The 22,806-nt window shown below is 47.8% G+C and overlaps 1 long non-coding RNA gene and 1 other non-coding gene across 2 annotated transcripts; one reads left to right on the top strand and one right to left on the bottom strand.

Moving 5' to 3' along the window:
• The first annotated feature begins 2,951 nt into the window (after positions 1-2,951).
• On the top strand, positions 2,952-3,055 carry LOC117071653. Its single transcript, XR_004432419.1, has one exon. It is a non-coding gene; the product is annotated as a U6 spliceosomal RNA (small nuclear RNA).
• A 4,051-nt stretch (positions 3,056-7,106) lies between these two features.
• LOC117070498 lies at positions 7,107-20,900 on the bottom strand. Its single transcript, XR_004431941.1, has 2 exons — positions 20,665-20,900; positions 7,107-7,470 (listed from the first exon to the last, which is right to left on the bottom strand). It is a non-coding gene; the product is annotated as an uncharacterized LOC117070498 (long non-coding RNA).
• Positions 20,901-22,806: the final 1,906 nt, after the last annotated feature.

The following is a 22,806-nucleotide window of genomic DNA, read 5'->3' as shown; positions in this document are numbered from 1 at the left end:
GTTGACAACTGGTGCTTCAGTGGGAAAGAACTTTCTCTTTTTTTTTTTTTTTGGATTCTCACTCTGTCGCCCAGACTGGAGTGCAGTGGCACAGTCTTGGCTCCCTACAACTCCCACCTCCCAGGTTCAAGCGATTCTCCTGCCTCAGCCTCCCAAGTAGCTGGAATTACAGGCATGCACCACCACACCCAGCTAATTTTTGTATTTTTAGTACAGATGGGGGTTTCACCATGTTGGCCAGGCTGGTCTCGAACTCCTGACCTCAGGTGATGTGCCTGCCTCGGCCTCCCAAAGAGTTGGGATTATAGGCGTGAGCTACTGCGCCTGGCCTGGGAAAGCACTTTCTAAAGTGACCTGTACAGGTGCCAGCTGCTGCTTTGACGATCAAGGGTGTCACACCACTCATTTTCTCAAAAATATGACCCCAGGGATGCCTGAAATCCCACTGAAATGTGGTGGAGGGAAAGCACTTTGAAGGGAAATGAGGGGTCCTCCAGGTGAATTCTGTGACTTCAGTATTCCCACTGGCACACAAGCAGGTGTCTCAGAGCCACCAGCCCTGTCCCAGGCCAGGACCCGACACACCTACCCTGCCAACCCCTTCTGCTGGGCAGGCTAGGTCCTCTCCAAAGAGCATCTGGGCTTGCAGCTGACCAACAGCCTGCTCTCCCCAGCCACTCTCCCCAGATCCTGGAGAGTGGGTTGTGGGGTCAAGGTCACTCTGTTCTCTTTTTATCTCCTTCACTGCACTTGGAGGTAAAGGGCAGCAGTCACTAAAGAAGTAAATGTGGGCCGGGAGCAGTGGCTCATGCCTGTAATCCCAGCATTTTGGGAGGCCGAGGCAGGTGGATCACCTGAGGTCAGGAGTTCGAGACCAGCCTGGCCAACATGGTGAAACTCCATCTCTACTAAAATACAAAAAATTAGCCAGGCATGGTAGTGGGCACCTGTAATCCCAGTTACCTGGGAGGCTGAGACAGGAGAATTGCTTGGGCTACAAAGTGAGACTCCGTCTCAAAAAACAAAAACCAAAGAATTAAACGTGGAGAGAATCAGTTGTCTGTGCTAGGGGAGGAGAGGGTGTTTGGGTGCTTCGTGGAGAGAGTCAACATCTCCGTTCCTCTTCTTGAAGAGAGAGGAACTGCAGGCAGTTCCACAGCCCAGAGGGAGGAAAACAGCTGAGAGCCAGGCGCCTTGGGAAAAGGCAGCAGAGAGCCCCACTGGCTGAAGATGCTCAGTCTCTCACCATGACCAGTGTGTCCACCTGCCCCGGTGCCAGAGTTATCATGTTCTTACACAGAGGAAAGAACAGCCTCTGTCCAGGGGAGGCACAGCCCCTGTCTCCGGGAGCTTCACCCAAAGGCCAGGCTCCCAGGAGAGGGCCAGAACCCTCGGTGTCCCAGGCCCAAGGTTCTTCAATAAGGTTATTTAACAGACATGGGGGCTAGAGACTCCCGTGGGAGACTTCGGCCCCAGAGGAAGTGGCTGTTTTCCTCAGGCAAACTACGGTTGAGAAACAGGAGCTTTCTGGAGACACTATTTTTCAAAGGGTTTCTCACAGCCCTGTGTCCCAGGCTCCTGGCCAGAGGTGGAAAGGAGAGGGAGGGAGTGATGGGGAGCATGGTGCAGGGCACCGCACAGAAGGCAGGAAGGAGGGGAGGGTCAGCAGTGCCACCAGACCGAGCCCCAAATGAGGGGGAGTCCAGGAGACGAGGCTCGCACAACCCACCACTTTGGGGTAGTCCCAGTGCCACCCAGGTTCAGAGGGCACACTGAAAGGACGGTACATTGAAAACTATGGGCACAGGGGAACTCAGGTCCCCTGGGCTGGGCTGTGGCCTCTATAGAAGCACCTACAGCCTCAGCAAGGCCAGGAATAGGGAACTACTGAGCCTGAAAACAACTTCAGTCTCATCAAGTCTGCTCCCAGTCCCAGGTAACGCTCAGGCTTTGCAGCCAAATGCGGATTCAACCTGCCTCTACCACATGTAAGCTGCATTCACTCATTCATCCTACAGTTAAAATAATTTTTTTGTTTTGTTTTTGAGAAAGGATCTGGCTCTGTCATCCAGGCTGGAGTGCAGTGGTGTGATCATGGTTCACTGCAGCCTCAACCTCCTAGGCCCAAGCAGTCCTCCCACCTTAGCCTCCAGAGTAGCTGGGACCACAAGCACACCACCATGCCTAGCTAATTTTTTAGTTTTTGTAGAGACAGGGTCTTGCTACTTCACCTAAACTGGTCTCGAACTCCTGGGCTCAAGCAATCCCCCTGTCTCAGCCTCCCAAAATGCTGGGATTACAAGCCAGAGCTGCTGCACCCAGCCCCCTACAAATTTGTTTTGTTTTGCTTTTTCCCTCATCTTTGTGATAGTAAACAAATATTTTTAGCTTCTGCTATGTGCCAGGCCCTGAGCTAGGTGCTAGGGGTACAGAAAAGAACAAAGTAGGCTGGGCGTGGTGGCTCAAGCCTGTAATCCCAGACTTTGGGAGGCCAAGGCAGGAGGATCACCTGAGGTCGGGAGTTCGAGACCAACCTGACCAACATGGAGAAATCCCGTCTCTACTAAAAATACAAAATTAGCCAAGCATGGTGGTGCATGCCTGTAATCCCAGCTACTCGGGAGGCTGAGGCAGGAGAATCACTTGAACCCGGGAGGCAGAGGTTGTGGTGAGCCAAGATTGTGCCATTGCACTCCAGCCTGGGCAACAAGAGCGAAACTCCGTCTCAAAAAAAAAACAAAAAACAAAAAACAAAAAGAACAAAGTACCTTTGAGGAATTTACCCCATCACTGGGGAGATGGAATGGTCACTGTAGTAGGGACAATAACACGCATAGGTTAGTGTGGAGTACCTGTTTTGGGCCCCCTCTGGGGCATCGTTCTGAGGGCGGCTCTCAGAGAAGGCTTCCTGGAAGAGGTATAATCATTTGAGTTTAAAAAAACGAATGGCAGTGCTCACTTCGGCAGCACAGATACTAAAACTGGAATGATACAGAGATTAGCATGGCCTCTGCACAAGCGTGACATACAAATTTGTGAAACGTTCCATTTTTTTTTTTTTTTTTTGAGACGGAGTCTCGCTCTGTGGCCCAGGCTGGAGTGCAGTGGCCGGATCTCAGCTCACTGCAAGCTCCGCCTCCCGGGTTCACGCCATTCTCCTGCCTCAGCCTCCAGAGCAGCTGGGACTACAGGCGCCCGCCACCTCGCCCGGCTAGTTTTTTGTATGTTTTAGTAGAGACGGGGTTTCACCGTGTTAGCCAGGATGGTCTCAATCTCCTGACCTCGTGATCCGCCCGTCTCGGCCTCCTAAAGTGCTGGGATTACAGGCTTGAGCCACCGCGCCCGGCGACGTTCCATATTTTAGTAAGAAAAACAGGCCAGGCACAGTGGCTCACGCCTATAATCCCAGCACTTTGGGAGGCCGAGGCAGACGGATTACCTGAGGTCAGGACAGCCTGGCCAACGTGGCAAAACTCAATCTCTACTAAAAATACACAAAATTAGCCGGGCATGGTGGCACGTGCCTATAATCCCAGCTACTCAGGATGCTGAGGCAGGAGAATTACTTTTTTTTTTTTGAGACAGAGTTTCCCTGAGTCACCCAGGCTAAAGTGCATTGGCATGATCTTGGGTCACTGCAACCTCTGCCTCCTGGGTTCAAGTGATTCTTGTGCCTCACCCTCCCAAGTAGCTGGGACTACAGGCCCACCACCACTCCCAGCTAATACTTGTATTTTTAGTAGAGACGGAGTTTCACCATGTTGACCAGGCTGGTCTCGAACTCCTGACCTCAAGTGATCTGCCTATCTCAGCCTCCCAAATTGCTGGGATTACAGGTGTGAGCCACCACACGTGGCCTGTGTTTTTAAGCCCATAAGACATTGTTATTAATGTTAATACAACATTTGTTTAGACTTACCCACACATGTACCACTTTGTTCTGTGTTCCTTCTTGTCTCTCATTTTTTCCATCTAGGATCACTTTTTATTTCTGTCTGCTGGTGGGCAAATACAGTTTTTGTTTGTATCATGTCATTATTTTTTCTTACTCTTAAGATATCTTTTCACTGATTTTAGAATTCTCTTAAAAAATTTTAGTGCCAATGAATTCTTACTTATTGTTTGTACCTACATTTGTGTCCTCCAGCTGCCGTGCGAGTTTAGACTACACTGTCACCTACCTCCTAAAGCACATAGCAAAAGAAGGCAAGGGGAATGGGCATGGTGGCTCAACACTGGTAATCCCAGCACTTTGGGAGTGACATTTTTCTCTTAAGAATAGGGAAATTGGCCGGGCGCGGTGGCTCAAGCCTGTAATCCCAGCACTTTGGGAGGCTGAGACGGGCGGATCACGAGGTCAGGAGATCGAGACCATCCTGCTAACACAGTGAAACCCCATCTCTACTAAAAAATACAAAAAAATAGCCGGGCGAGGTGGCGGGTGCCTGTAGTCCCAGCTACTCGGGAGGCTGAGGCAGGAGAATGGCGTAAACCCGGGAGGCGGAGCTTGCAGTGAGCTGAGATCCGACCACTGCACTCCAGCCCGGGCGACAGAGCGAGACTCCGTCTCAAAAAAAAAAAAAAAAAAAAGAATAGGGAAATTGAGATAGGCATTTTTCTTTTCAGTCTGTTAGGAGGTAATGGTGTTTATATGTAGCTCACACATTCACTGGAGTCCCATTTTAGGTTTTTTAGACTTCCCACCTTAGAGGAGCCCTGAGTTTCTGTCAGTCGTGTGTGTTGGAGTTTGCTCCTATCAGCTCACAAGAACCAAATATTTTTCGTGCCTGTTCTTAGTACCACTAATGGCTTGAACTCTATGGTGGGAACATTTACCTAATGGAAATCAACAAAAACTAAAACACTAAAAAACATGTGTACAATATTGTGCTTATAGTTAATACTGAACCGTACACAAAACAGTGCTTTGTTTTGCTGGAGAGCCAGTTACTGTCACACAACTGGTTCTCTCTAATCACTCACTCCCATGAGACCATGAAAATTCAAGTTCAAGTTTACTGAGTTAAAAGTTACTCACCTTAGGCCGGGCGCGGTGGCTCAAGCCTGTAATCCCAGCACTTTGGGAGGCCGAGACGGGTGGATCACGAGGTCAGGAGATCGAGACCATTCTGGCTAACCTGGTGAAACCCCGTCTCTACTAAAAACTACAAAAAACTAGCCGGGCGAGGTGGCGGGGCCTGTAGTCCCAGCTACCCGGGAAGCTGAGGCAGGAGAATGGCGTGAACCCGGGAGGCGGAGCTTGCAGTGAGCTGAGATCCAGCCACAGCACTCCAGCCTGGGTGACAGAGCGAGACTCCGTCTCAAAAAAAAAAAAAAAAAAAAAAAAAAAGTTACTCACTGGACCAGGTTCAGTGGCTCACACCTATAATCCCTACACTTAGGGAGGCAGAGGCAGAAGGTTAGCTTGAGCCCAAAAGTTAGAGAACTGCCTGGACAACATAGCAAGACCCCATTCTGCACAAAAAGAAAACATAAATAAATAAATAAATAAATAAATAAATAATGGGCTGGGTGCAGTGGGTCACACCTGTAATTACAGCACTTTGGAAGACTGAAGAGGAAGATCATGTGAGAACCAGAAGTTCAAGACCAGCCTAGCCAACATAGTAAGATGGGGAAACCCACCTGCCATGCTGTGAGGACACCCAGGCCACATAGAGTAAGGCCACATGTAGGTGTTGCAGCCAAAAGCTCACTGAAAACCACGCCTGCAACCAGGATCAACTGCCAAACACGTACTGAAGAGGCTGAGATGATTCCAGCACTTGTGGATGACTGCAACCGCAAGAGAGACCCGGAGCAAGAGCTACCTAGCTGGGTTTTCTTTGTCTCTACAAAAAAAACCAAAACAAACAAACAAACAAAAAACAGTTGGGTATGGTGGTGCCACTGCACTCCAGCCTGGGCAACAGAGCAAAACCTTGTCTCAAAAAAAAAATTTTTTTTTAAAGTTTAAAATTTCAAGAAATTAAAATGATAAAGTTTCAGTCATGCAAGATGAATAAGTTCTAGAGATCTGCTGTACAGTATTGTGCTTATAGTTAATACTGAACTGTACACTTAAAAACTTGTTAAGAGGAACTGGGCACGGTGGCTCATGCCTGTAATCCCAGTACTTTGGGAGGCCAGAGCAGGCAGATCACTTGAGGCCAGTTCAAGATCAACGTGGCCAACATGGCAAAACCCCATCTCTACAAAAAATACAAAAATTAGTGGGACATGGTGGCAAGTGCCCGTAGTCCCAGTTACTCAGGTGGCTGAGGCATGAGAATCGCTTGAGCCTGGGAGGTGGAGGTTGCAGTGAGCCGAGACTGTGCCACTGCACTCCAGCCTGGGTGACAGAGCAAGACTATAATCACAAAAATTAAAAAAAAAAAAATTAAAATTGTGACTAGGTTAGACAATAAAAAATAAAAATAAAATAAAAATGTCCAAAAGGCAAAAGTCAGTTTCATTGCTCAACTTGCCTTTGAATTCGTGACTGGTTTGGACTGAGTATTCCTTACTTTCTTGCCAGCTCATCAGTGCATCAGAAAATAAATACATTTTTATTTTATCCATAATTGTTTTCAGAAGTTTACTCAGGGTACTTAGTCCACTTTAGTATACAAAATATCTTAGTATCTTAATGTAGATATTGAGATAGTTGGACTAGATCAGTAGTTCTTAACATTTTTTGGACACAGACTCAAGAATCTGATAACAGAGCTTGGATAACTTCTCCTCGGGAAAATGTACATACACACAGATAAAATGTTGTATGTTTTTACTCCCCTGAAACTATCCATGGGCCCAAGAATAAGAATGTTGCCCAGGTTGGTCTTGAACAACTGGCCTCAAGAGATCCTCCCACGTCTGCCTCCAAAGCACTGAGATTACCCGTAGGTGTGAGCCACTGCATCAGGCTCAGAGTTAACTTCTGACAACCTCGCCATGTTTCCTGTCCTGAGTTGAGAGTTTCTAGGAGTCTCTCCTTGGGTGAGCCTGAGTTTCTGAATTGGGCCGTCCAGAATCTCCAAGACTTCTTGGGGGAGAAGCTGAAAGTTGTCAATTAAACCTTTCACAAAGCTGTAACACATGCAATGTTCCTTCAACCAGACCTATCCACATTTATTCATTCAGTGTTTATTGGCTCCTGTTCCAGCTATCTACTGCTGCATAACACATCATATGTAAACTTAATGGCTTATAGGGTAATAACAATCAATTAAATATTTCTCTCATGATTCTGGGAGTAACTGGGCCCAGCTAGGTGGCTCTTGCTCCGGGTCTCTCTTGCGGTTGCAGTCAGCCACAAGTGCTGGAATCATCTCAGCCTCTTCAGTACGTGTTTGGCAGTTGATGCTGGTTGCAGGCTTGGTTTTCAGTGGGGCTTTTGGCTGCAACACCTACATGTGGCCTCTCTCTATGTATGTGGCCTGGGTGTCCTCACAGCATGGCAGGTGGGTTCTGAAAGGGAGCATCCAAAAAGAGTTTAAAAAAACTTAAAAAGGGGCCAGGTGCAGTGGCTCACAACTGTAATCCCAGCACTTTGGGAGGCCGAATTGGGCAGATCATGAGGTCAGGAGATCGAGACCATCCTGGCTAACATGGTGAAACCCTGTCTCTACTAAAAATACAAAAAAAAAAAAAAAAAATTAGCCAGGCATGGTGGTGGCACCTGTAGTCCCAGCTACTCGGGAGGCTGAGGCAGGAGAACGGTGTAAACCTAAGAGGCGGAGCTTTCAGTGAGCGGAGATCGTGCCACTGCACTCCAACCTGGGCGACAGAATGAGACTCCATCACCCCCCCAAAAAAATTAAATTAAAATTAAAAAAGAGAGTGAGCCAGAAGGAAGCCATATTACCTCTTAGAATCTACCCACGGATGTCACACAGCATTTCTGCCACATTCTGTTAATTAGATACAAGTCATTAGACCAGCCCATATTTAAAGGAAAGTCAGTTAGATTCTACCTCTTGATGGAAAGGATGTCAAAAAAATTTGCTGGTCAGTCATGGTGACTCATACCTGTAATCCCAGCATTTTGGGAGGATGAGGTGGGAGGTTTGTTTGAGCCCAGGAGTTCAACACCAGCCCAGGCAACATGGTGAAATCCTATCTCTACAAAAAAATATCTATATATCTATATATATATATACACACACAAAAATTAGCTGGGCATGGTGATATGTGCCTGTAGTCCCAGCTACTTGGGAGGCTGAGGTGGGAGGATCACCTGAGCCTGGAGTCGAGGGGGCAGTGAGCCATTTCATTGCTCAACTTACCTTTGATTCATGATGGCGTCACAGTACTCCAGCCTGGGTGACAGAGTGAGACCCTGTCTTAAAAAAAAAAAAAAAAAAATTTGCAGATATGGTGTTTTTGTTTTTGTTTTTGTTTTTGAGACGGGGTCTCACTCTGTTGCCCAGGCTGGAGTGCAGTGGCACGATCTCAGCTCACTTCAACCTCCGCCTCCCAGGTTCGAGTGATTCTTCGGCCTCAGCCTCCTGAGTAGCTGGGATTACAGGCATGCACCATCATGCCCAGCTACCTTTTTTGTATTTTTAGTAGAGACAGGGTTTCACCATGTTGGCCAAGCCGGTCTCAAACTCCTGACCTCAGGTGATTCACCCGCCTTGGCCACCCAAAGTGCTGGGATTACAGGCACGAGCCACTGCGCCCAGCCCTGCAGACATGTTTTAAACCCACCACATCCCTTTTCTGTTTGTCAAGCACTAGACAAGGCACTTAGAATAGAACAGTGAATACTACAAACCATGCCCCGTGGTGCTTACAGTTTAGTGGTAGAGCTAAACATTAATAAAATAACATTACAAATATGTACACAATTATGAACTTTGATGGTGCTATGGAAGATGAGTCCAGGGATCCATGAGAATTTCTGTCACACACTCATTATGACCTGGACCAGGGAACCAAGAGAGAATTCTTTGCAGAAGAGACATTTGGATTGAGATCTGGAACACCACTGGATGCTAACTCAGTGAAGTGGGTTGAACAAGAGCCTTCCAGGCTGAGGGGACACCAGGCCAAGGCTCTAGGGTAGGAGAGACAGCAGCCTGAGAGGCAGCTAGTATGTCTTGAGACAGCTAGCAGGGGCAGGAAGTACGAAACGAGACTGCAATGGTGGGCTAGGGCCAGGCCCCTGGGCACTGTAGGCTGGGTAACGGTATTGATCTTCTGCATAAAAGTTGTGGGAAGCTGGTTGGGTGCGGTGGCTTATGCCTGTAATCCCAGCACTTTGGGAGGCTGAGGTGGGCGGATCACGAGGATTGAGACCATCCTGGCCAACATGGTGAAACCCCGTCTCTACTAAAAATACAAAAAATTAGCCAGGCATGGTGGCGGGCACCTGTAGTCCCAGCTACTCGGGAGGCTGAGGCAGGAGAATCACTTGAATCCCGGAGGCAGAGGTTGCAGTGAGCCGAGATTGCGCCACTGCACTCCAACCTGGGCGACAGAGCAAGATTCCATCTCAAAAAAAAAAGGTGTGGAAAGCTGTTGAAGGGTCACATACTGGAGAGTGATATGAACAGATTTACAACTTAAAGATCACTTTGGCTGCTGTGTAGATGGCCCCAGCCAGACGCTGAGTCAGGCCTGGGAGGGCTGGGAACCTCCTATCTGCAGTTCCTCCCCTCCCCATGAGACTCTCCCACACAGGCTGAAGCCAGCTGCAACCTTGGCACTATACTTCCTTGCCTGAGATTTCAGGCTGAGCACCCTATACTTAACCTACTCAGTCCCTCCTCCCAGACACAGGAAGTCCTGCCATTTTGCATTACTCAGTGAGTCACTCCTTATTTGTCAGTCAGTGGGTGTAATGGATTAAAAGGTGGTCCCAAAAGACGTGTCTACATCCTAATTCCTAGAACCTGTGAATGTAACCAAATTTGGAAAAAGGGTCATCATGGATGTAATTAATTAAGGATTTTGAGAAGAGGAGGACATCCTGGATTATCTGGGTAGACCCTAAATTCTATGTGTCCTTAGGGTCTTATAAGGAGTGAGGCACACGGGAGATTTGATTAGAACAGAAGCGGAGGAAGTAGTGTGACCACAGAGAGGGAGATTGGAGTGATGTGGCTACAAGTCAAGGAAGGCCAACAGCTGCCAGAGCTGGACGAGTCAAAGAACAACATCTCCCCTAGAGCCTCCAGAGGGAGTATAGCCCTGCCAACACCTTGATTTTGGCCCAGTGGTCTGATCTTGAACTTCTGGCCCTCAGAACTGTAAGAGAATAAATCTCTGGTTGTTCTAAGCTGCCCAGTCTGTGGTAATTTGTTACAGCAGTCACAGGAAATTAATGCAGTTGGGTGCTTCTCAAGCTGCTCCTTCCTGATGAGCTGTACAGGCTCCTTCTCCTTCAGGGGACCTCTAAATGTTGGGGTGCCCCAGGCTCAGTTCTCAGACTAATTTTTTCTCTACTCTCTGTCCCTACATTATCTCATCCATTCACTTGGCTTTAAAATACCATTTATTGGCTGGACGTGGTGGCTCATGCCTGTAATCCCAGCACTTTGGGAGGCCGAGGCAGGTGGATCACCTGAGGTCAGGAGTTTGAGACCAGCCTGGCCAACATGGTGAAACCCCGTATCTACTAAAAGTACAAAAACATTAGCTGGGTGTGGTGGGGCCTGTAATCCCAGCTACGTGGGAGACTGAGGCAGGAGAATCGCTTGAACCCGGGAGGCAGAGGTTGCAGTGAGCCGAGATGGTGCCACAGCACTCCAGCCTGGGCAACAAAAGCAAAATCTCTGTCTCAAGAGAAAAAAAAATACCATTTGCTAATATCCTCAAATTTTATCTCCACCCAGACCCTTCTCCTGATGCCCAGCCATCCCCAGAGGTAGATGAAAAGAGAACTCTTGTTCCAAGCTCACCACCACACCCGTCCCTGGCCCAGGCTGCTCCAGCCACTCCGTGCTCAAGTTGGGATGTCATAGCTATCCTGGGTTTCTCCATTTCCCTCATGCAGTTTATCCAAACTGCTAGCAAGTCCTGTCTTGTTGTTTAGATCTTATAATCTCTCTCAAATCTGTCCACTCGCCTCCACACTGCCATCACTGCAGCCACAGCATCTCTCACTCAGGTGACTGTGCCAGCTGCCTGGTGACTCCCATGTCGACTCTCATCCCCTCCATCCCTTCTCACAGCAGCCAGGGTGATTTTTTAAGAAACAAATTAGATCAGGTTGCAGTAGTTTTGACATACACCCATGAAAGCATCAGTATAATAAAGATAACAACCATATCCATGTGCAGTGGCTCTTGCCTGTAATCCAAGCAACTCAGGAGGCAGAGGCAGCAGCATTGCTTAAGGCCGTGAGTTTGAGACTAGCCTAGGCAAAATAGTAAGACCCCATTTCAACAAAAAATAAAAACCAATTAGCCAGGTTTGGTGGCATGTGCCCGTAGTCCCAGCTACTTAGGAGGCTGAGGTAGGAGGATTCTCTGAGCCTGGGAGTTTGAGGCTGCAGTGAACTGTGATTGCACTACTGCACACCAGCCTGGGTGACCGGGTGAGATCTTGACTCAAAGAAAAAAATGAAGGCCAGGCGTGGTGGCTCATGCCTGTAATCCTAGCACTTTGGAAGGCTGAGGTGGGCGGATCATGAGGTCTAGAGATTGAGACCATCCTGGCCAACATGGTGAAACCATGTCTCTACTAAAAATACAAAAATTAGCTGGGCGTGGTGGCTTGTGCCTGTAGTCCCAGCAACTCAGGAGGCTGAGGCAGGAGATTCGCTTGAACCCGGGAGGCGGAAGTTGCAGTGAGCCAAGATCATGCCACTGCACTCCAGCCTGGCAACAGAGCGAGACTCTGCCTCAAAAAAAAAAAAAAAAAAAAAAGAAAAGAAAAGAAAAGAAAAAGGAAAGGAAAGGAATAAAAGTAAAAGAAAAAATGAAAAAGCACTATACCTATGACCTCCAAAAGTCTTCTCATGCTCCTTTGAAATCCAACTTCCCTTCCCCACTTCCCATCTCCAGGCAATCACTGATCTGCTTTCTGTCATAACAGACTAGTTTGCATCTTCTGAATTTTATATGAGAGAAAACAGTATGTACTTTTTTTTTTTTGAGACAGTCTTGCTCTGTCGCCCAGGCTGGAGTGCAGTGTGGCACGATCTCGGCTTACTGCAAGCTCTGCCTGCTGGATTCACGCCATTCTCCTGTCTCAGCCTCCTGAGTAGCTGGGATTACAGGCGCCCGCCACCAGGCCCAGCTAATTTTTTGTATTTTTAGTAGAGACGGAGTTTCACCGTGTTAGGCAGGATGGTCTCCATTTCCTGATCTTGGGATCTGCCCACCTTGGCTTCCCAAAGTGCTGGGATTACAGGTGTGAGCCACCATGCCTGGACTTCTTTTTTTTTAAGACAGGGTCTCACTCCATCACCCAGGCTGGCATGCAGTGGCTCACTGCAGCCTTGACCTCCTGGGCTCAAGCAATCCTCCCACCTCTGCCTCCCAAGCAGCTGGGACTACAGGCATGCACCGCAACGTGCCCAGCTAATTTTTTTTTCTTTTGTGTTTTGAGACAGAGTCTTGCTCTGTCACCCAGGCTGAAGTATAGTGGCACGATCTCTGCTCACTGCAAGCTCTGCCTGCCAGGTTCAAGTCATTCTCCTGCCTCAGCCTCCCAAGTAGCTGGGACTACAGGCGCCCGCCACCTCGCCCGGCTAGTTTTTTTTTTTTCTCGTATTTTTAGTAGAGACGGAGTTTCACCATGTTAGCCAGGATCGTCTCAATCTCCTGACCTTGTGATCCGCCCACCTCCGCCTCCCAAAGTGCTGGGATTACAGTCATGAGCCACCGTGCCCGGCCAATTGTTTTGTATTTTTTGTAGGATGGGGTTTCATCATGTTCCCCAGGCTGGTCTCAAATTCCTGGACTCAAGCAATCGCCCACCTCAATCTCTGAAAGTGCTGAAAGTACAGGTGCAAGCCACTGTGCCTGGCCTATGTACTCTTCTTTATATGGCTTAATAATTTTGAAATTCATCCATGTTCATTGTATCAGTATTTTTTTATTGCTGAGTGCTAAGTATTTCATTGTATGAATGTACCACAAGTTTTTACCCACTCACTTGATGATGAACATTTGGGCTGTCCAGTTTTTAGCTCTTATCTGCAAGGCTGCTGTCATGTATAGGTGTTTGTATGAGCTTCTGCTGTCGTTTTTCTTGTGTAAATACTTAGGAGAGAAATGACTGGATCATGTGGTAGGTGTATTTTTTTTTTTTTTTGAGAAATTGCCAAATTTTCTTTTTTTTTTTTTTTTTTTTGAGACAGAGTCTCGCTCTGTCGCCCAGGCTGGAGTGCAGTGGCGCCATCTTGGCTCACTGCAAGCTCTGCCTCCCGGGTTCACGACATTCTCCTGCCTCAGCCTCCCGAGTAGATGGGACTACAGGCACCCGCCACCATGCCCGGCTAATTTTTTCTGTATTTTTAGTAGAGACAGGATTTCACCATGTTAGCCAGAATGGTCTCGGTCTCCTGACCTCGTGATCCACCCACCTCGGCCTCCCAAAGTGCTGGGATTACAGGCGTGAGCCACCATGCCCAGCCTCTATTTTTATTTTTTTGAGACAGAGTCTCGCTCGGTTGCCCAGCCTGGAGTGCAGTGGTGCAATCTCGGCTCACTGCAACTTCCGCCTCCTGGGTTCAAGCAATTCTCATGCCTCAGCCTCCCGAGTAGCTGGGACTGCAGGTGCACACCACCACGCCTGGATAATTTTTTGTATATTTTTAGTAGAGATGGGGTTTTGCCATGTTGGCCAGGCTGGTCTTGAACTCCTGACCTCAAGTGATCTACCTTCCTCAGCCTCCCAAAGTGCTGGGATTACAGGCATGAACCATTATGCCCATCCAAACTTTTTTTTTTTTTGAGATGGAGTCTTGCTCTATTGCCCAGGTTGGAGTGCAGTGGTGGCACGTTCTCAGCTCACTGTAACCTCCGCCTTCCAGGTTCAAGTGATTCTCCTACCTCAGCCTCCTGAGTAGCTGGGGTTACAGGTGTATGTCACCACACCCAGCTAATTTTTGTGTTTTTAGTAGAGACAGGGTTTCGCCATGTTGGCCAGTCTGGTCTCGAACTCCTGACCTCAGGTGATCCACCCACCTTGGCCTCCCAAAGTGCTGGGATTACAAGCATGAGCCACCATGCCCAGCCAGTTTTTTTTTGTTTTTTTTTTTTTTGAGACGGAGTCTCGTTCTGTCGCCCGGGCTGGAGTGCAGTGGCCAGATCTCAGCTCACTGCAAGCTCCGCCTCCCGGGTTCCCGCCATTCTCCTGCCTCAGCCTCCCGAGTAGCTGGGACTACAGGCGCCGGCCACCTCGCCCGGCTAGTTTTTTTTGTATTTTTAGTAGAGACGGGGTTTCACCGTGTTAGCCAGGATGGTCTCGATCTCCTGACCTCATGATCCGCCCGTCTCGGCCTCCCAAAGTGCTGGGATTACAGGCTTGAGCCACCGCGCCCGGCCGAACAGCCAGTTTTCTAAAGTGCTTATACATTCTTACCACTAGTGTAGAACTGGTTATAGTTGTTTCACATTCTTGCCAACACTTCATATGGTCAGTCTTTTAATTTTAGCTTTTTAAGTGGGTATGCAGTGGTATTTCATTGTGTTTTAGTTTACATTTCTTATAACCGAAGAGGATCCTTTCATGTGTTTATTTGCAATTTGTGTATCTTCTTTAGCAAAGTGTCCGGTTGAAAACTTTTGTTCTGGCCGGGCGCGGTGGCTCAAGCCTGTAATCCCAGCACTTTGGGAGGCCGAGGCGGGCGGATCATGAGGTCAGGAGATCGAGACCATCCTGGCTAACACTGTGAAACCCCGTCTCTACTAAAAAATATAAAAAACTAGCCGGGCGAGGTGGCGGGCGCCTGTAGTCCCAGCTACTCGGAGGCTGAGGCAGGAGAATGGCGTGAACCCGGGAGGCGGAGCTTGCAGTGAGCTGAGATCCGGCCACTGCACTCCAGCCTGGGCGACAGAGCGAGACTCCGTCTCAAAAAAAAAAAAAAAAAAAAGAAAACTTTTGTTCATTTTTTTACATTTGTATTGTGTATATTTTTATGTATTCTAGATACAAATCATTTATTCTTCATATATTCTAAGTATATAAGGAAGTTTTTAAAAAAATATATTCTAGATACAAGTCCTTTGTTGGATATATGTTTTGCAAATATTTTCTCCCACTGATAGCTGTCTTTTCATTTTTCTAGTGGTATCGTTACAGAGCAAAAGTTTTAAATTTTAGTGAAGTTTATAAACTTTCTCACTGATTATTAGTGTTTTGCCCAACCTAAGATTATAAAGATTTTCTCCTACATCATCTTCTAGAAGTTGTATAGTTTTTGCTCTTGTATTTAGATTTGTGGCCTATTTGGATTAATTTTTGTGTATGGTGTGAAGTAAGGATAGAGGTTCATTTTTTTTGCCACCAGATATCCAGTTGTTCTAGCTCCATTTGTTGAAAATACTATCTTTTCCCCAAAGTACCTTGTCACCTTCACAAAAAATCAGTCGACCATAGGTGTATATCTCTATTTCTGGATGGTCTTTTCTTTTTCAGTGATCTATATGTTTATCTTTATATCAATACCACACTGTCTTGATTATTGTAGCTTTATCTGTAGTCTCGAAGTCAATTAGAGCCAGTAATCTAATTTTATAATTCTTTAAAAAATTGTTTTGGCTATTCAAGGTCCTTTGCATTTCCACATACATTTAGAATCCGCTTGTTGTTTACTACAAAGAAACAAAAGATTGCTGCAATTTTGATAGAAATTATTTTGAATCTATATGCCAATTTCAGAAAATTGTAATCTTGAAAATATCACGTTTGGCCAGGCGCAGTGGCTCACGCCTGTAATCCCAGCACTCTGGGAGGCTGAGGCGGGCGGATCACAAGGTCAGGAGATCGAGACCATCCTGGCTAACATGGTGAAACCCCATCTCTACTAAATAATACAAAAAAAGTAGTCGGTCGTGGTGGCAGATGCCTGTAGTACCAGCTACTCGGGAGGCTGAGGCAGGAGAATGGTGTGAACCCGGGAGGCGGAGCTTGCAGTGAGCAGAGATTGTGCCACTGCACTCCAGCCTGGGTGACAGTGAGACTCCGACTCAAAAAAAAAAAAAAAAGAAAAAAGAAAATATCAGGTCTTCTGATCCATGAACAGAGTATCTCTCACCACTTATTTAGATCTTCTTTAATTGCCTGCATATGTTTTGTCAGATTTATCCCTAAATATTTTGGAGTTCTGATGATATTAGAGATTGTTTATATAATGTCAATTTCCAAGTGTTTGTTGCTCCTATAGAGAAACACAATTACTTTTCATATATTAATCTTGCATCCTGCAACTTTGCTAACCTCACTTGTTCATTTTATTTATTTATTTATTTTTTGAGATGGAGTCTTGCTCTATTGGCCAGGCTGGAGTGCAGTGGCACGATCTTGGCTCACTGCAACCTCTGCCTCCTGGGTTCAAGCGATTCTCCTGCCTCAGCCTCCCAAGTAGCTGGGATTACAGGTGCCTGCCACCACTCCCAGCTAATTTTTGTATTTTTAGTAGAGACGGGGTTTCACCATGTTGGCCAGGCTGGTCTCGAACTCCTGATCTCAGGTGATCTGCCCACCTCAGCCTCCTAAAGTGCTGGGATTACAGGCGTGAGCCACTGCGCCTGGCCCCTCACTTACTCATTTTAGGTTTCCCAGATTACTTAAGATTTTCCATATAGGTGCCATTTATAAATAAAGATAGTTTTACTTTTTTCTTTCCAAACTATATGGTTTATATTTTTCTTCCTATATTGCATTGACTAGAACCCCCAGTATAATCTTGAATAGAAATGATAAGAACAGATATTTTCTACCTCATTCTCAATCTTAGAGTGAAAGCATTCAATCTTTAACCATTAAGTATGATTTTATTGTTGTTTTTAGAGAGTAGGTCTGGCTCTATTGCCCAGGCTGGAGTGCAGTGGCGCGATCTCAGCTCTGCAACCTCTGCCTCCCCAGGTTCAAGTGCTCCTCCCGCCTCAGTCTCCCAAGTCGCCAGGACTACAGGTATGCACCACCATACCTGGCTAATTTTTGTCTTTTTTGTAGAGACGAGGTTTCACCATGTTGCCCAGGCTGGCCTCAAAATCCTGAGCTCAAGTGATCTACCCTCCTTGACCTCCCAAAGTGCTGGGATTATAGACATGAGCGGCCGTGCCTTCTTGGAATATCTCTGTCTGGTTTTGGTATCAGGGTAAGGCTGGCCTCAGAATGAGTTGGGAAGTATTCCCTCCTTTTCAATATTCTGGAAGATTTTATATAAAGTTGGTATTATTTCTTCCTTAAATGTTTAGTAGAGTTCACTAGTGAAGGCATTTAGGCCTGGAGGGTTTCATTTTATTTTTTTGTGGGAAGGTTTTTAACTATTACAAAAATTCCATTATATATTTATTTTTGAATGTGTGTCACACTTTTGCATAAACCCTCAGGGCCTTCCCCTCACTCCTCCCTAAGTCCTTACTGTGGATCCCAAGGCCCTGTCTCCTGTTTGGTAGGCTCCTGCCCTCCTCTGCAGCCCTTCCACATGCTGCCTTCCCCTTAGGCAAGAACCACCAAGAAGCTTCTTGTCCATCTCTATACTTACTGCCTTCCCCTCACCGTGTTCCAGTAACATGGATCTTCTGGCTATCCCAAGACTATGCCAAGCTCTTCCCCACCTCAAGCCCTTGGCATTGCCTTTCTCCATGTGGAAAGCTCTTCCACAGGCTTTTTGCATGGTCATTTCTCATTCTCAATCCCCAGGTCTCAGATAATGTGTCAGGAAGGTCTTTCCTGACTTTGGTTATATCCAGGGGAAGGCCTGTTGGATACTGTCTCCCACAGAATCTCATTTACTTCCTTCATAATATATAATATACAGATCACACTCTATCATTGTTTACTTACTATATTAGTCTATTCTCACACTGCTAATAAAGACATACCCAAGACTGGGTAATTTATAAAGGAAAGAGGTTTAATGGACTCACAGTTCTGCATGACTCGGAGGCCTCACAATCATGGTGTAAGACGAAGGAAGAGCAAAGTCACATTTTTTTTTTTTTTTTGAGGTAGAGTTTCATTCTTGTTGCCCAGGTTGGAGTGCAATGGCATGATCTCAGCTCACCGCAACCTCCACCTCCCAGGTTCAAGCAATTCACCTGCCTCAGCCTCCCTAGTACCTGGGATTATAGGCATGTGCCACCAGGCCCAGCTAATTTTGTATTTTTAGTAGAGATGGGGTTTCTCCATGTTGGTCAGGCTGGTCTCGAACTCCCGACCTCAGGTGATCCACCTGCCTCGGCCTCCCAAAGTGCTGGGATTACAGGCGTGAGCCACTGCGCCCGGCCTCAAAGTCACATCTTATATGGCAGCAGGCAAGAGAGTGTGTGCAGGAGAACTCCCCTTTATAAAACCATCAGATCTCGTGAGCCTTATTCCTATCATGAGAACAGCACAGGAAAGACCCACCCCCATGACTCAGTGATCTCCCACAGGGTCCCTCCCACAACACGTGGGAATTATGGGAACTACAATTCAAGAGGAGATTTGGGTGGGGACACAGCCAAGCCGTATGGTTACTCTCAGTGCCTTAAGAGCAGGGATCTTGTCTGTCTTGTTTTTGGCTGTATCCCTTGCACCCAGCACAAGATCTGGCACAAACTAGTGTTCGATGACTATTTGTTGAATAAGTAGGCTAACAGGATGGCCTATTGGTCAATCAGGCTGTACATCACAGAAGCAGTGAGTCTCCTGTGAGCCTGTTGGTTGGTCTGAGGATCTGGTCAGCCTGGAGTAGGTCAGGCAGCCGTGGAGTGGGCCACTTACTCTGTGGGGTTGGTCTGTGTGACTGACAGGTCAACTGGAAAGCCAGGCCAGGATGCTGGGGGGATACAAGAAGGAAAAGGCCCAGACCTACCCCCAAGAAGATTCTTGCCCACCTCTCTATTTAGAGTCTTACTGCTCCACATTCCCTGGCCAGGAGGTGACATGGGGATGGCCTGGGGGAGTGAGGAGGCTATAGAGCCTGTCCCAAACTGGCAGCTGCTCCTCAGTAATTCTGCTGCAGGGCTTTCAAACCCCATGAACCTCACCTCGTGGCTGCAAGGCTCAGGAAGAGCCTGTGGAGGAGGCACAGGGAGGGCTTTGTGGCTTCCTCCCCACCCCAGCTCGTAACCTCCCCTGACCCGGGCTCTCTGCTCATGGAAAGTCCCCTCTGGACCTGGCTGCCTAGCCCCAGGAGACAGGCTGTAGGGCATGTTGCCACTATCTGCTCTCTGCAGGGGCAGAACATGAGCCTGTACCTCTAGGGGCCACTCCTTACAACTGAACCCACCCTATGTGCCCTTCATAGACCAGGGGAAGCCCAGCTGTCTGGCTGAGGGAGAGGCTTTGGATAGAAGCTGGATATGGGACAGTTAAGCCCAGATCTTGCCAGGAACACCCCTGCTGTGGGGTCATGGATGTGGCTAGAGTCCCATGGAGTATGTGTAGGAGGGTGTCAGAGCTGCTTGTATGAAAGCAGCTGTTTGCAATAACTGGATTGCAGCACCCAGACCGCCAGCAATCACCGAGCTTCCATCCTGCTCACTGACAAACTGCATGACCAGGAGGCCCCACTCATGGTGACCTCATCCCCTCGCACGCTGATGAGGGAAATGAGCTCAGGGCAGCCATCAGAGGCAGCCTGTTTACTTACAGGCACCTTGGCCATCAGCAGCTATTTGACCAGACATTCCCTGTCCTGGCCAGCATGAAGCAGAAATTTCCTTAAACACATTACTTTGGCCACAACCCATTGCTTGCTCTCTTGCTTTCAATTTTTTTCAAGAGGAAAATTCCTAGTTCTGGCCCCAAACAGAGCAGCCAGATATGGTGGGGGGCCATCACAATGACCCCCAGGGGGCATTTTGAGGTTTAAGTTACTCCCATCTCTAGGGTAATCCCTAGAGCTCAGAGACCATCAAACCACGGCCGGGCGCGGTGGCTCAGCCTGTAATCCAGCACTTTGGGAGGCCGAGACGGGCGGATCACGAGGTCAGGAGATCGAGACCATCCTGGCTAACACGGTGAAACCCGTCTCTACTAAAAAAATACAAAAAAATTAGCCGGGCGAGGTGGCGGGCGCCTGTAGTCCCAGCTCTCGGGAGGCTGAGACAGGAGAATGGCGTAAACCGGGAGACGGAGCTTGCAGGAGCTGAGATCCGGCCACAGCACTCCAGCCTGGGCGGTGGAGCGAGACTCCGTCTCAAAAAAAAAAAAAAAAAAAAAAAAAAAAAAAAAAAGAGACCATCAACCAATTATCTGTGACCCACGTTGGGGACGGTCATTGGGGTGGTCAGCATGACCTCCAGGCAGACCCTCTCCCTGCTTCCCTCAGGGCCTCGGCCACCCTGAGCTCACTTCCAGAGAATTTCCCAACTCAGCAACCCTGGCTGCACCCTAAACCCCTCCTTCAGTCCCTCCAGGTCAGGGATATTTTGGGAGAGCACAGGAGCTGCCAGTTTTAACAGGCTCTAGGGGATTCCCGAGATAATCACCCCCAGCAACCCTGGTTGAGAGGCACTATCTCCAGACCACCCCCAACTCTCCTTGTACCTGCTGGAACTCAGCCATTCCAGAGGCCTTGAGGGTACAGGGGTCATGGAGGTCTCCTTGGTCTGTCAGGTGTTCTATGATTCTCAGCCACCTGAGCCAGGACCAGAGCGATGCCCTCCCAGAAATATCAATCATGGAGGCAGACACCCTCCGCCTGTCTGGATGTGCCCATCCTGGGGCTGGGCAGGCAGGCACAGACATGTCAGGGAGCTTGAAGACTTAACTGACTCAGCTCTGCCCTGTGGCCTGATCCTATTTAGCTCAGCATCCTGCCTCACTGGGTAGGGGCTCAGGGGCAGAATCAGGTCGGAAGAGGGTGTTGAACCTGTGTTTCATCGTACTTATCTGTGCATAAGACGAGAAGATGTCAAGGATCCACATCAGAGAATGGGGTGGAGGGAGTGGCTCACACAGATCTCAGCTGGCAACTTCTTAGAAGGTACCAAAGAAAGGGCCAGATTTTCTCCCCCACTGTCCCCACCCCCAACCACCATAGGGTCAGAATTCCCTAAACATGTGGTTTACATGAATTCAATTTGTCAACGTGTCTACTGAATCCAACATTTGTAAGATATGAAAGCTGGAAAGTCTGTAGATAAGAACAGAAGCTATTATTTATTGAACATCTAGTGTGTGCCTGGCATCATGCTCAACGATTTTTTTTCTCCAAGACAGGGTCTCACTCTGTTGCCCAGGCTGGACTGCAGTGGTGTGATCATGACTAACTGCAGCCTCGACCTCCTGGGCTCAAGTGATCTTCCAGCCTTAGCCTCCTGAGCAGCCAGGACTACCAGCACAGGCCACCATGCTGGGCTAATTTTTAAAAAATTTGTTGTAGAGACAGGGGTCTGGCTATGTTGCCCAAGCTGGTCTCGAACTCCTGACCTCAAGTGATCCTCCTGACTTGGCCTCCCGAAATGCTGGGATTACAGGCATGAACCACCACGCCTGGCCCATGCTCAACACTTTACACACGTTATTTTATTTAATCCTCACAACAATCCTGATGAGGTTAAAGAACTCCAAAGGACACAAAATACATATGGCAGAGCTGCGATTCAAACTGAGTTCTGTCTGAACCCAGAGCTTCTACAATTAGGCATCTCCCAATTTGACCTCTAAAAAGTAATTAATTAACTCAGGAATCAATCATACTCCTGTAAACCAAACAAGGCCTATACAGTTAATGATGAGGTACTCTAACCCTTTCATTCTACAGATGAGGAAACTGAGGCCAGCTTACAGTGAGTCTAAGCTGAGCATAGGCTAGTGTCTTGGACTCTTAGGTCACTGCCCTCTCACCACCCCAGCCTGTCTACCCAGGCAAGGGAATGGATGGCTGGAAAGCTGTGAGTTCTACGGAAACACACACATGAACAATCACACAGACACACAGAGACATGTATACACAGGCGATAACACACACAGGCACTTAGACCAATGCACCGTTCTTATCTCTCTACTTTCCACAGTTCCTTTCCTGGGCCCACCCTTTAGATGGCCACATTCTGGCTCTACTCTGGCCATAGACACCTCTTCAAATTCCCAGTGCCTAGTGTGGGGACAGTCATAGAACAAGCACTTTAAAAATATTTGTTGAGTAAATTAGTAAATCATAAATCAAGAATGAGTGAATGAATGCTTCTGCACAAATAGGCATATGTGCTTTCCGAGGCTCACTGACATATTATTTATACCAAAATAACCTCACTTGAGTACCCCCACAAACACATGTAGGCAGGTGGTAAACCAATTCAACTATGCAAGCAGTAGAGGCCCACACTTCCCTCAGAGATACTCACATTCATGGGCTTACACAGATGTGAATACTTACACACAGGGAAACACACAAGTACATGCTTTCTACGGAGGAACCAGCAGCAACCAGCAATGCAGCCGCCTACACACACAACCCCAGAAGTCACACAATCCCACACTGACCTGCTCAGCTAGACAAAGGCAAAGCTGTAGGCCCAAAACAGACTGGGAGTGAGACATTTGTCCACAGAGACCCCTGGGCTGCCCCTGGCTCCCACACTGTCTGCCTCCTTCCCCCTCCTGTCTGCGGCCAGAGGGGGTTCCTAGAGGAATTCCTTTTACAGACTGGCTAAAAAAGCCGGCTCTTCCTCCTCCCCTACAGAC

This window comes from Trachypithecus francoisi, unplaced genomic scaffold, assembly GCF_009764315.1.
Source record: "Trachypithecus francoisi isolate TF-2019V2 unplaced genomic scaffold, Tfra_2.0 Lachesis_group3, whole genome shotgun sequence".
Classification (NCBI taxonomy): Eukaryota; Metazoa; Chordata; class Mammalia; order Primates; family Cercopithecidae; genus Trachypithecus; species Trachypithecus francoisi.
The sequence above is the reverse complement of the archived record's forward strand: the minus strand, read 5'-3'. Positions and strand labels throughout refer to the sequence as shown.